Below are 12,890 nucleotides of genomic sequence, written 5' to 3' on the forward strand. Positions count from 1 at the left end.
GTATGATAGTTTTGAAAAAAAAATTTCCCTCCAAAACTTGTATTAATGATTTACAATTAATACTTATTGCATTAATAATTTGGATTTTGTAATTTGTATTAATAATTTAAAATTTTCAATTGCTTTGAAATAATAAGTAGTAATAAAATTTCCCCCCAAAACTTGCATTAATGATTTACATTTAGTACTTATTGCATTAATAATTTACATTTTGTAATTTGCATCTTCATATATATAAAAGTAGGATAGTCTTGAAAAAAGAAATTTTCCTCCAAAACTTGTATTAATGATTTACAATTAATACTGATTACATTAATAATTTGTATTTTGTAATTTACATTAATAATTTAAAATTTTAATTGCTTTGAAATAATAAGTTGTAATAAAATTTTCCCCCAAAACTTGCATTAATGTTTTGCATTTAGTACTTATTGCATTAATAATTTATATTTTGTAATTTACATTTTTTTATATATAAAAGTAGGATAGTCTTCAAAAAAGAAATTTACCTCCAAAACTTGCATTAATGATTTACAATTAATATTTATTGCATTAGTAATTTATATTTTGTAATTTGCATTAATAATTTAAAATTTTCAATTGCTTTGAAATAATAAGTAGTAATAAAATTTTCCCCCCAAAACTTGCATTAATGATTTACGTTTAATACTTATTGCATTAATAATTTACATTTTTTAATTTACATCTTTATATATATAAAAGTATGATAGTTTTGAAAAAAAGAAATTTCCCTCCAAAACTTGTATTAATGATTTAAAATTAATACTTATTGCATTAATAATTTAGATTTTGTAATTTGAATTAATAATTTAAAATTTTCAATTGCTTTGAAATAATAAGTAGTAATAAAATTTCCCCCCAAAACTTGCATTAATGATTTGCATTTAGTACTTATTGTATTAATAATTTACATTTTGTAATTTACATCTTTATATATATAAAAGTAGGATAGTCTTGAAAAAAGAAATTTTCCTCCAAAACTTGTATTAATGATTTACATTTAATACTGATTGCATTAATAATTTGTATTTTGTAATTTGCATTAATAATTTAAAATTTTAATTGATTTGAAATAATAAGTTGTAATAAAATTTTCCCCCAAAACTTACATTAATGTTTTGCATTTAGTATTTATTGCATTAATAATTTATATTTTGTAATTTACATTTTTTTATATGTAAAACTAGGATAGTCTTCAAAAAAGAAATTTCCCTCCAAAACTTGCATTAATGATTTACAATTAATATTTATTGCATTAGTAATTTATATTTTGTAATTTGCATTAATAATTTAAAATTTTCAATTGCTTTGAAATAATAAGTAGTAATAAAATTTCCCCCCAAAACTTGCATTAATGATTTGCGTTTAATACTTATTGCATTAATAATTTACATTTTTTAATTTGCATTTTTATATATATAAAAGTATGATAGTTTTGAAAAAAAGAAATTTCCCTCCAAAACTTGTATTAATGATTTACAATTAATACTTATTGCATTAATAATTTGGATTTTGTAATTTGCATTAATAATTTAAAATTTTCAATTGCTTTGAAATAATAAGTAGTAATAAAATTTTCCCCCAAAACTTGCATTAATGATTTGCATTTAGTACTTATTGCATTAATAATTTACATTTTGTAATTTGCATCTTTATATATATAAAAGTAGGATAGTCTTGAAAAAAGAAATTTCCCTCCAAAACTTGTATTAATGATTTACAATTAATACTGATTGCATTAATAATTTGTATTTTATAATTTGCATTAATAATTTAAAATTTTAATTGCTTTGAAATAATATGTTGTAATAAAATTTTTCCCCAAAACTTGCATTAATGTTTTGCATTTAGTACTTATTGCATTAATAATTTATATTTTGTAATTTACATTTTTTTATATATAAAAGTAGGATAGTCTTCAAAAAAGAAATTTTCCTCCAAAACTTGCATTAATGATTTACAATTAATATTTATTGCATTAGTAATTTATATTTTGTAATTTGTATTAATAATTTAAAATTTTCAATTGCTTTGAAATAATAAGTAGTAATAAAATTTTCCCCCCAAAACTTGCATTAATGATTTGCATTTAATACTTATTGCATTAATAATTTACATTTTGTAATTTGTATTAATAATTTAAATCTTTCAATTGTTTTGAAATAATATGTACTAATTATTGTAAAATTAATAATAAATTTTAAATATACGAGTTTTTCAATGCTAATTGTTTTGTATTAAATTTGCATGAGTTTTATGAGAAATATTAATAGACAACTTAAACTATTAATTAAGTCATAGAAAATTATCTATTTATTTAAAATATTATTTTTATATCTTTATTCTATGTATATTTATATAATATTAAAATATGATAGTCAAATAAAGTATTTTGCCAAGTGTCAATCATTGGTGAATTTTTTCCCTAAAAAATTTGCATTAAATCAAAGGTAGTGATTAATTAATTATTAATTACTTTAATAATTATATTATAGTCTTGAAAATGTGATATCTTAACAAATTCATAAAAAATTATTTAAGGTTGTCAAATATTAGGGTTTTTCAATACTAATTAATATTTAAAGTATCACATTTTTAAGACTATGGAAGAAATTGGGGAAGGGGAGATTTCAATGCATGTGTACAGGGGAGGTTGTGGGTTCGAAACTGGGGAAGGGGAGATTTCCAGCCTCGCCACGTGGTGCGCGGACATGTGGCCACGTGGTTGGGCTGGCGCGAGCGGGTCCAACCGAGTGGGTGTGGGCGGGTGGGAGAAATTAAAATTTTTAATTTTAGCAAAATTTTTTAATTTTAACGGCAGTTGAAAAACCGCCGCTATATATTTTAAAAATCGCCGCTAAATCACTAATTTTGCGGCAGTTTTAAAACCAGCGCAAAAAATATGATTTGCAGCGGTTATTCTAGCGGTTGGTCAAAACCGCCGCTAAATGCCAGTTTTTTTTGTAGTAATATGATAATCGTTAACTATAATAGGTTCATTTGAAGTGAGACTTCACTACCACGTATACTATCTTGAACCGTTGTTAGGCACTATTCAAAAACTCTTCCAGTGATGGGTCAAGGTTAATCGATACCAAAAAAAGTTTCAGTGTTATCTGATTACTAACAAGTAGTGAACCTAGAAATTCATACACCATATAGTGTTGTGTTTGGTATTGACATCGTGTGCTCAAAATGTCCCAGGAATTGATTAATCAAATGTTGACCCATGGCCCTTCTTGCTAATAATGCATAGTGCATAGTGTGAAATCAATTATTAATTGCGTAATAAGAGGCTCAAAATTACACAGTGAATAGTGCATAATACATAGTAACCTATGAATTATTAAGAGAATAATTAAGGGGCTGTGCGAATTTCAAAAGGGATTTCAATTTGGGGAGGGGGGAATTAAATTAATGAAACTTTCTTCTTCCTTGCCCCTGACACGCTGTTTTTTGCTTTTTTTTTTTCTTCTTTCTTCTTCCTCTAAAAAATCATAAAAATTATACATGTAATTGTTGAGCGTATAATTTTGAGACACGGGCACCGATAATACGTAGATCCTCTATGTCTAATACAAGAAGAGGTGACCGAAACGATACCTTACTGCATATTAGGTGTGGACCGATTAGGACCACCACATCTTGAGGTGGACTTCGTCTCAATATAGAAATTGATTATGTATTTCATCCCTTCATCGAGCAACATGTATGCATTTATTTATGTATTCAATTGTTGAATATGCATGTTACTTAAATACTCAAATTATGTATGTATGTTATATTCTACTGCATGTATTTGATACGAGGTAAAAAAAAATTATTTTTGCCTATATCGCTGTACTAGTGATTCCCTTCAATGGTATCATAGTCTCAGCTTAGTATTTAACGCATATATGCAGTTGTATATGTCAAATATTGCATTTAATCAGAGTGCCGATTCTAGAAGCCAAACAACATGTTCTAATTGTTTCGTTTTTATGGTTGTGCGATAATTCGCATTAGACATTAATACGAGGATTTAGATTTGCATGTTTGAATGTCGGATTGTATTATTTGACATATGCAAGATAAATATTTTCAAAACTTGTTTTGAAGCAATAGAAGCAGATATATATATATATATATATATAGGATGAGCATGGGTTTGGTATGTATGAATGAATGCTATATGTTTTGTTTGATTTAATTCAAATTTGTAATAATTAATTCATTTAGCTATGTACTGAGGTATAAGCCTCAAGTAGCTTTTTTATTCTTTATTTTACAAAAGTTATAAATTGAAGATGATGTCAAGGAGTTGATCACAACAAAAGCGGTGAAACAGCAGTCCATCAAAGCGTTGATATGAGGCATGGTTTAAACCCAAGAGGATCAAGTTTATTCTGTATGCAAACCCATGGTCATCCTGATTTAAATTATTATTTATTATTTATTTTATTATGCAATGGTTGTGTGATAGAATGAATAATAGAATCTGACGAGACCTTAAAATAAGAAGCCCAAATTTTTTTCTATAAAATTAATATTATATTTAAACGATAAATCTGATTTATTATGGCTTTCCACTAGGGGTGTTCAAAAAAATCGGTACACCGCGGAAACCGGCCAAACTGAACCGAACCGAACCAAACTGAACCGATTGATTTTTTTTTTTTTTTTTGGTGGTCGAAAACAGTTTGGATTCTGTCCAAACCACGCAATTTGCGGTTTGGACAGTTGGCGGTTCGGTTTTAAACCGAACCGCCCAAGAAAATAATAAAAAAAATTATTAAAAAATTATAAAAAAATATTATTATAAAAATCTAATAATTGGCAGCCCCATCATATTTATTTTTTACACTATTTTGTCTTTATTTTTTGCTCCTATTTATTTATATTTAATTGTCTTTATTTACCAATATTTGTGTCTTTATTTACCATTTTTAAATATCTTTTTTAGTGATTTTAAATAACATTTCAAACCGCGGTAAACCACACCAAACCAGACCGCAAATGCGGTCTGGTTTGGTTAAAAAACTGCACTAGCGGTTTGACGTACTGAAAATGATTTAGACCGGCCAAATCGCACCGCAAGCACTCCTACTTTCCACTGTCGTAGGTGTGACGATTCAAAGATTTCCTTCTTTTTTTTTTTTAATTACAATTCACTAATATCCCAAATACATGGGTTGGGGTCCTGCCCCAAAATAATACAATAGCGAAAGCCAAATAAATATAAAACACACTACTCAGGGGCTTAATCTTACATAACATCACATCCAATCCAATCAAACAAACCACATTATCCGAGCCTCCGATCACATTTCACACCTCATGGATCTTTTACTCGGGATTGCCCTATACACATAGTTATCTACGACTGACACGCCAAACGGGCTAGCCACGGCGTCAGCTCCCACACCTAGAATGATGGTAAAAACAAGATGAGTTACAAAACTTAGCAAGCATAACAAAAGAATATAGGTAAGGCTGGGTATAGACCATCCCCACTGGAGTGCATCCCACTAAATGAAGGTAAGACAGACCAAAACCAGAAATAACCATATCCGACATATGTCTTGCTAGATAAAGATAAACTAGAAATAAACTACAATCGAAGTACACCTCACAACCTAACAATGACAATGTTGGGAGTACATCCCTCACCTAGAATATATCTATACAAAGTGCAATGCAGCATATGAAAATGTTATACCATATCGTGCAATATAAAAACTGTACTCCACATAAATATAACAATGCACATAACAATCTTTGATGATGCCCTATAAATGATAGTCAACCAGGCAATTCATTTCTTTCCAAAACTTGGATTCTACAGATTTCACTGTTATGTAGATATTAGATATTAGCTTTTGTCTAAACTAGTTTCTTTATATGCCAATCATACAATGAAAAATGATCTACACATATGTAATAATACAAACGTGCTCAGTAAAATACCTTTCCACTAGCTGTCACGTGTTCCCCATTATTTAACTTGATATACTTCTTACTCCTCTGCCAGCAAAAAGATTGAGGGGGGTAAAAACAAGATACTTCAAAACAACGGAAAACAATCATCTACAGCATACCTTATCCCAGTGGTATCTAGATTTTTGTTTCTGCAAGCCCCCATTACCATCTGCCACTAGATCCAGTACAGCAGCCTCCAACCTATTCCGATAATTAATCATGATATATAAAGACAAGTCTTTTAGTAAAACTTAAAAATAACATGCAAAAATTCAGTAGAGTAATAAACATCTCTTAGACAAGAACAGCCAAGGCAATCATACAGCTTCTTTACAGTTTACTACTGACAAATTCTGTGAGGAAAGTATTTACTTATTTAATTTTTTCAATTAAAACATCCACAGCATACTATCACCACTGATCAGAGTCATTGATGTACAGTTTAGTACATAAAATGTTACCCATCCACAGTAAATTTATTCAGAAATTAAAATTTCAACATACTAGGTGGGGTCTTCAATATACATCCTTCATGCATTCTAATTATTTAACTTGGGAAAAAGAATATATCCAGTTAATTAAATTCAAAGTGTAAAACATTTTCACACTTTTCTGAAATACTCTTAAGCCTAAGTAAGCATAACCACCAAACATTCTCTTTCAGGAGTACACACCCCCTGATGCAGAAAGATTTTGGGGCTTTATAATGTCATCCTAGAATGATGTACAGTCTACAGACTTCTGTACCCTTCACAAGTTTTCTTTCTTTATTTCTTTTCTCAGATGCATTGACTTCCAAAGAGAGACACTAAGGCTTTACCAATGGCAATTAGATTAAAGCAAGAATCGGCACGGAATCCTTACCTTTTTACTCTTAGTGATGAATGAGCCCACTAAGTATTTCCAAAAAAGGCGCCTAGTTATATGTTATTTGTGGCTGACATTGTCTTAGTTGATTCGACCAAATAAAGCGTGGATACTAAATGCAAGTTATAGAGGGACATCTTAGAATTCAAAGGCTTCAAGTTAAGCAAATTAAAAACCCAATATATGGAATGTAATTTTAGTAAAAAAAAAAAAGAGGATGGACTTGAAAATCAAGTTATTCCAAGAAAAAGCTAATTCAAATATCTCAGATCAATTATTCAAAAGACATGAAAATTATTAGGGATGTTACTCACAGAATAATGCAGGATGGCTAAAGTGAAGTACTTCCATCATCTTACATAATTGTAAAAACCTTTTAAAACTAAAAGGAAAACTTTATAAAAAGCTAAAAGACCAGAGCAGAGCTCTATTGTATGATATGAAATGTTGAATAATCAAATACTAAAAAGTGCAAAATATAAGAGTAAGCTGAGGAAGTTATTGTAGATATGCAGTCGTACAAGAAAAATAAAATTAGAAATGAAATTTATGTAATAAAGTTAGAGTGAAACATACTAAAACAAGATTCATTTATGATGGTTTGAACATGAGGAGAAGACTAATGAAGTATAATTAACATTACAAATATTTGGTCCTCGATAAAGATAATTGATGACCTAGAATACATATAAACAACCCACCTAGTGAGATTAAGGTTTGGTGTTATTGTAATAAACAGACAGAAAAGAAGTAGAACGTTTGCATACTTCTGCCTCTTGAGGTTTTCAATATAACTTAAAGAATTCTCCATGATCCGAATTCATCACTTTTGAATGCTATTTATTGCATTGAAGGATGCACTATGGTCTTCAATATGTTCACAGGGGCGATAGAAAAGATAAAACAGTTACAACAGCCTGCAGAGAAATGTGCACAAGCATGTATTAATCCTTACCTGTTTGATTCAAATCCTTCATTATCTATTACAGAGAGTCCTGCCTCTAAATGCTCCAAGGAATAAACCAGCCCAAGTTAAATAGTAAGCTTTGAAATACCCCAAAGAAGTTAATTAAAAGCCACTTCCGAAGGAATGGATTAAGCAGATGAACCTAATGACAAATTAAACCATAGTAATTGTTTCTGCACTGGCTGCTCTATTAAACACTAAACTTGGAAGCATTACAAAATCAGGCAGAAAAATGTGACATACCTGATTTGTTGGTATTGCACTTATAAAGTATTCCTCATCCTTGAAGGTTCTTGCCTTCCTTTTAGACCCAGAAACTGCAAAAATTGAAGGAATGCCTCAGCACCAAGTAACATCAGTGTAAGATATGTGATCACCAACATTCAAAATAAAAATGAAATTATTCATACTGTAGCAAGTGTTGCAGTTCTATCATCAGCCAGATATGAGGAAGTCCCCCATGCCATCTATGTCCTGTAATTCTAGCTTAAAGATTGTTGTTAAATCTTATTTAGGAATGTTTTCTAACTGCTACACAACTAGATTTACATAAAAATTAACCTCCTTTTTAAGTGTGTCCATCAACTCCTGTTTGACCACCATATCTGTAGGTCCCATTTTTAGGATAAAAACAACTTGCCGCTGGAATTTTTTATAGTTTGATATTTCCAAGTTTCTTACATTAAGTTTAAAGATTGTTTTATGATATTATCCACAATAATCATCAATGAGTTATTTATCTTCTCCCTTTTTTAACATAGCCTATTTATGTTTCTTTCTCTACTATTATCTATTGCTTTAAAATTCATAAGGGCTTCCTTTTTGGGAACTTAATACAGTTGTCTACTGCAACAAAAAAGCAACCAAAAACCAAAATAAGATCCTTTACTTCTAAATAAATCCAATCATTCCAAGTAATTCTAACTGTTTATCCCGTTACATAATTCATACATATATATATATATATTTGTTATCTGGGTAGTATTGCTTGAAACGTTATAGTATTCTTTCTGATAAGTGTAGAAAGTAAAGACTGACTGAACTTTTCATTTTGTTCAATCTGAAATACCAGCATTTCCTATATGCCCAGGTAATTTTTGTAACACCCCAATTCCCAGGAGGGCGTTATGTAATGTAAGATTCTGAGGATATACATTTTTTTTTTCCAAACAAACAACAAAAATCCAACACAAACACCATTCCCCGAAGATCCCGTTACATCTTCTCAGTATACTATCAATAAACTAAGACAGGTACATCAACTCAAATGCGGAAGTTAGATCGAAACCTCAATAAACCATAATCGAAACTCACTTTATTTATAATATAAAGTCAACCAACGTTTACATGACGTCATCAAAATAAACGACATAATTGAAATGATATAATATAAAATATCTTCTAATCGCCGTCACCCCTCGGCAATTCCTTTTCCCTTCGCACAGTTGCCTTCACCTGGAACGTTTGAATATTCCAGGGACATAGTCCAAATTAGATGTTGAGTCATCTAAGTGAGAGTTCAAAATCATATTTTTTCATGAATGAATGCAAGACATGAAATAAACCAATACACTCGGTAAGCCCTATCCCAAGAAAATCCCCAGCGCTTAACCCTACCACGGGAAAAAGGGCAATCTCTCGAAAAGCTATGCCACTATACCGACTCGACGACACAATGCGATTCTAGCTTAAATGGGGCTGCCAACGCATCTCACCAGAATACGTTCCCACCTTAAGCATCCACGAACCACCATATAATCCCAACTCCAAAATTTCACATGGACCACCTAGTCATCCTAGTGAAACTTTCCTGGCCAAACGGCCTGGCACGAAAATCAAGGCGGCTATCCTGACATGCACACCAACATTAGATACCCCTATTATTTCGTCACGCCCTTGGAGAATTACGGCTACACTATCCAGAAAACATCCTAGGCTGACATCTCACATGAACAACACTGTATGGACCACCTAGTCGTCCTAGTGCAACTTCTCTGACCAAACGGTCTGGCACGGAAACCAAGGCGGCTATCTTGACATGCACACCAGCATCAGATACCCCTATTATTCCGTCACGCCCTTGGAGAATTATGGCTACACTATCCAGACAACATCTTAGGCTGACATTCCATACGTACACACAAAACGCAAGACAATGCCACATTTCACAATTCAATGCATCATATAAAATGCAATGCACAAGTTCAAAATATTTAGGAACGAACCTCCCTCATAAAAATTAACTGTCACCGGTTACTATTTCAATGCACAAAACCATTTTGCATGAAATCACCACATGTTCAAATAGAACAAACACAATAAATCAAATTTTGGGGGCGAACACTCACCTTGAATATAATTCAGAATGCCTCAAAATTCGTCCAACCTCAACTCTGGTGCCAACCTTTTAAATACTAAATTTCGAGCCCAAACACGTTCCTCAAACTTCAAATAAATTTCTAAAATTTTCTAAAAACTTTCTACTATTTTTTTCCTTTTTCTTTTCCTTTTCCTTTTCCTTTTCTCTCATTTTCTTCCCTCTGCTCTCTCTTAATTTTGCTCACTCGGCCAAGCTCTCCCTGCCTCTACCTTTCCCTCTTATTCCAATTGCCCCCCTTATATATACACATAATACTTGGGCTCCATATGTTATTTAATTATACTTGGCCGAAGATTGGCCATCATGCACCTAAACATAATATATATATATATATATCATAAAGTTTATCTCTTAATATATTAAAGAAATCTCTGTAACTTAGTCACCATTCTTATCTATATTATATTATTTTCTTAATGCTTGCCTTCCACTTCAATTGGGCACCAAGCAGCTTCATTAAATTCAATTTAAATTTTGCTTCCTTGGAAGCTTCCAATGTGCACCCCACGAATTGCTTCACTGCTCCCCCCCCCCCCCCCCCACACACACATATATATAGATATAATTTATTATATTATATATTAAAATTATTTATATATAAATCTCTCAATTAATTCCAAATCCTACTCTGAGCATTTTACAATTATAATTACACTCTTATACTCTTATACGCAAATTTCATTCAGATTCAAATACCAGAAATTCACAATTAATAATTCCAAAACTACTCGATAAGGACGATTTCACCCCCGAGCCCTCACGGAACCCTTGTTTTATCCTGAAATCTCTTTAGGGTTGATTCTTACTCAAAACTAGAGCCCCCTCAAGATTTCGTTGACTTTCCAAAAGTTCCCTACGACGATTTGATTTTCAACCTGATCCACAGCTGTACCAAAAATTATTCCTAATCCAATTTCTTTCACCACTAAAAATCATAACTTAAATCACTTGTCAATACTATACCATTTTTCTTGGCTATCTAGGGTCCGGGGTACTCTCTTTGTCTAATTTGGTCGCCTAAAACTGTGATAGTGCACTGTATAATCTCATTTTTCTCCAAATTCCATTTATGCCCTTCATCAAATATTATTTATAACCTCAAACTATTCCCGGGTATTACAATTTTAACCTTGAAAATCTTTATAGAGATTCAGAATTTCAAATCAAAAGACTTTTGTCACTGTCTTTTTTGAGTCAAGCCTTCATATTATTACAACTTCCAATTACTAATTTCTGTATAGAAAACTTGGGTTTGGCGGGCCTAACAAGCAAGTGGGGCCTCTGTTGGATCTTCAATGTTTTCTTCAATTACATCACTTTTTAAAGTTAAAGGTCGTCCAATTTTGCCTATTGGACCAGTTCAATTTTGTCTAGACTTTTAACCGCCTGGGGGGGGGGGGGGGGGGGGGGGGCGCTTCTTTCTCTTTGTGGCTCAGGTGCCAGAGGCCACTGTTTAGTCACCACTCTTTAGGTGAAATTTCTGGGATTGGGAATAGTTTTCTTTTTGGTCCTTCTATGAAAAACTTAGGGCAGGAAGGAATAATACCTTTCATTCTAAAGCTATCTCGAAAGAAAGGGAGCCAACCAGAGTGGCTTCTTTGCCTTTACATGACTCCATGCTTAACATTGATAACTTAAGAAAGAGAAGCATGTTGCAGCAGACTGATGTTTAACGTGCACGGAAGGCAGATAACAGTTCTATTATTACATTGCTTGATGGCTTGCCAATTGTAGGATCTTGTTCTTACACTCATTGGTTCTACTTGGGAAATGTCTCTCTGTTCTAGATTTACTTTTTACTTGGTGCTCAAGTTGCCTACAAAGAGCTTGAAGACTTCTATAAAACATCACTTGCAGTTTATACAGAGACGGGAAAAAAAAAAATAGCCTTTAAAAGTGTAGGAGTCTTTTGTATTTTTTGAAGAACTTTGTCTCATTTCCTTTTTATGATAAAAGTGACGTAGCGGAAGCCTTCTAATAATCCGTTAATTCAATCACGAATACCGGATTATAGAACTCAATCAATAACTCGTTGATTCTTAAAGAATGCCGAATAAATTGAAGAGAATTAAGGGAAAACTTCAATAGAAATTTTATTCAAAATTTATCAATCGATCCAAAACCTCCTATAACAAAGAATTTATAGGCAATAATTTGGAAAACATTCAAAAACCCTAAATCTCGAACCTTACCAAAAAAAGCAAAATTGAGATTTTATTACAGAATTAACAATCAGCAAGAAATAAGGAAAATCTCTCAAAACGGCATATAAAAATTCACTTCCTAATGAAAGTTATTAGGGAATCAATTATTTTCTAAAATAAAAAAACTACTAATTTCAAGCCTAAACGAAGGAATTTGTCCGAAAAAGCATAGGCCTCATCAGCAAAGCTTATGACTCGAAATCATTGACCCGATTTCCTTAAAGTTATCCTTTAAAATTGCCTAAATCACATTTATCATAAAATGCTAAGGCCATCTCATCCACATCAAAAAGTAAAACTCATTTTTTTGTATTTCTTCTCTCCTATTTTGCATGCAAGTTTTTCTAAAGACAATTAGGTTCAATAGTTTGCAGCTTTTGTACAGGGTTCATCACCTTACGGCATGCTTTCGGGATAACGTATAACATTTACATTTTACTTATCAAAGAAAAAAGTGGCAGTCTTAGACTTGGCCAAAAAAGGGAACAACCGC

The 12,890-nt window shown here is 31.6% G+C and overlaps 1 long non-coding RNA gene across 1 annotated transcript; it reads right to left on the reverse strand.

Annotated features, from left to right (window-relative positions):
* Positions 1 to 5,206: 5,206 nt before the first annotated feature.
* LOC127801566 (uncharacterized) lies at positions 5,207 to 10,350 on the reverse strand. The gene is made up of 5 exons (XR_008023071.1): positions 10,162 to 10,350; positions 8,057 to 8,130; positions 6,099 to 6,180; positions 5,968 to 6,024; positions 5,207 to 5,425 (listed from the first exon to the last, which is right to left on the reverse strand). It is a non-coding gene; the product is annotated as an uncharacterized LOC127801566 (long non-coding RNA).
* Positions 10,351 to 12,890: the final 2,540 nt, after the last annotated feature.

This window comes from Diospyros lotus, chromosome 5 (genome assembly GCF_014633365.1).
Source record: "Diospyros lotus cultivar Yz01 chromosome 5, ASM1463336v1, whole genome shotgun sequence".
In the NCBI taxonomy this organism is placed as follows: domain Eukaryota; kingdom Viridiplantae; phylum Streptophyta; class Magnoliopsida; order Ericales; family Ebenaceae; genus Diospyros; species Diospyros lotus.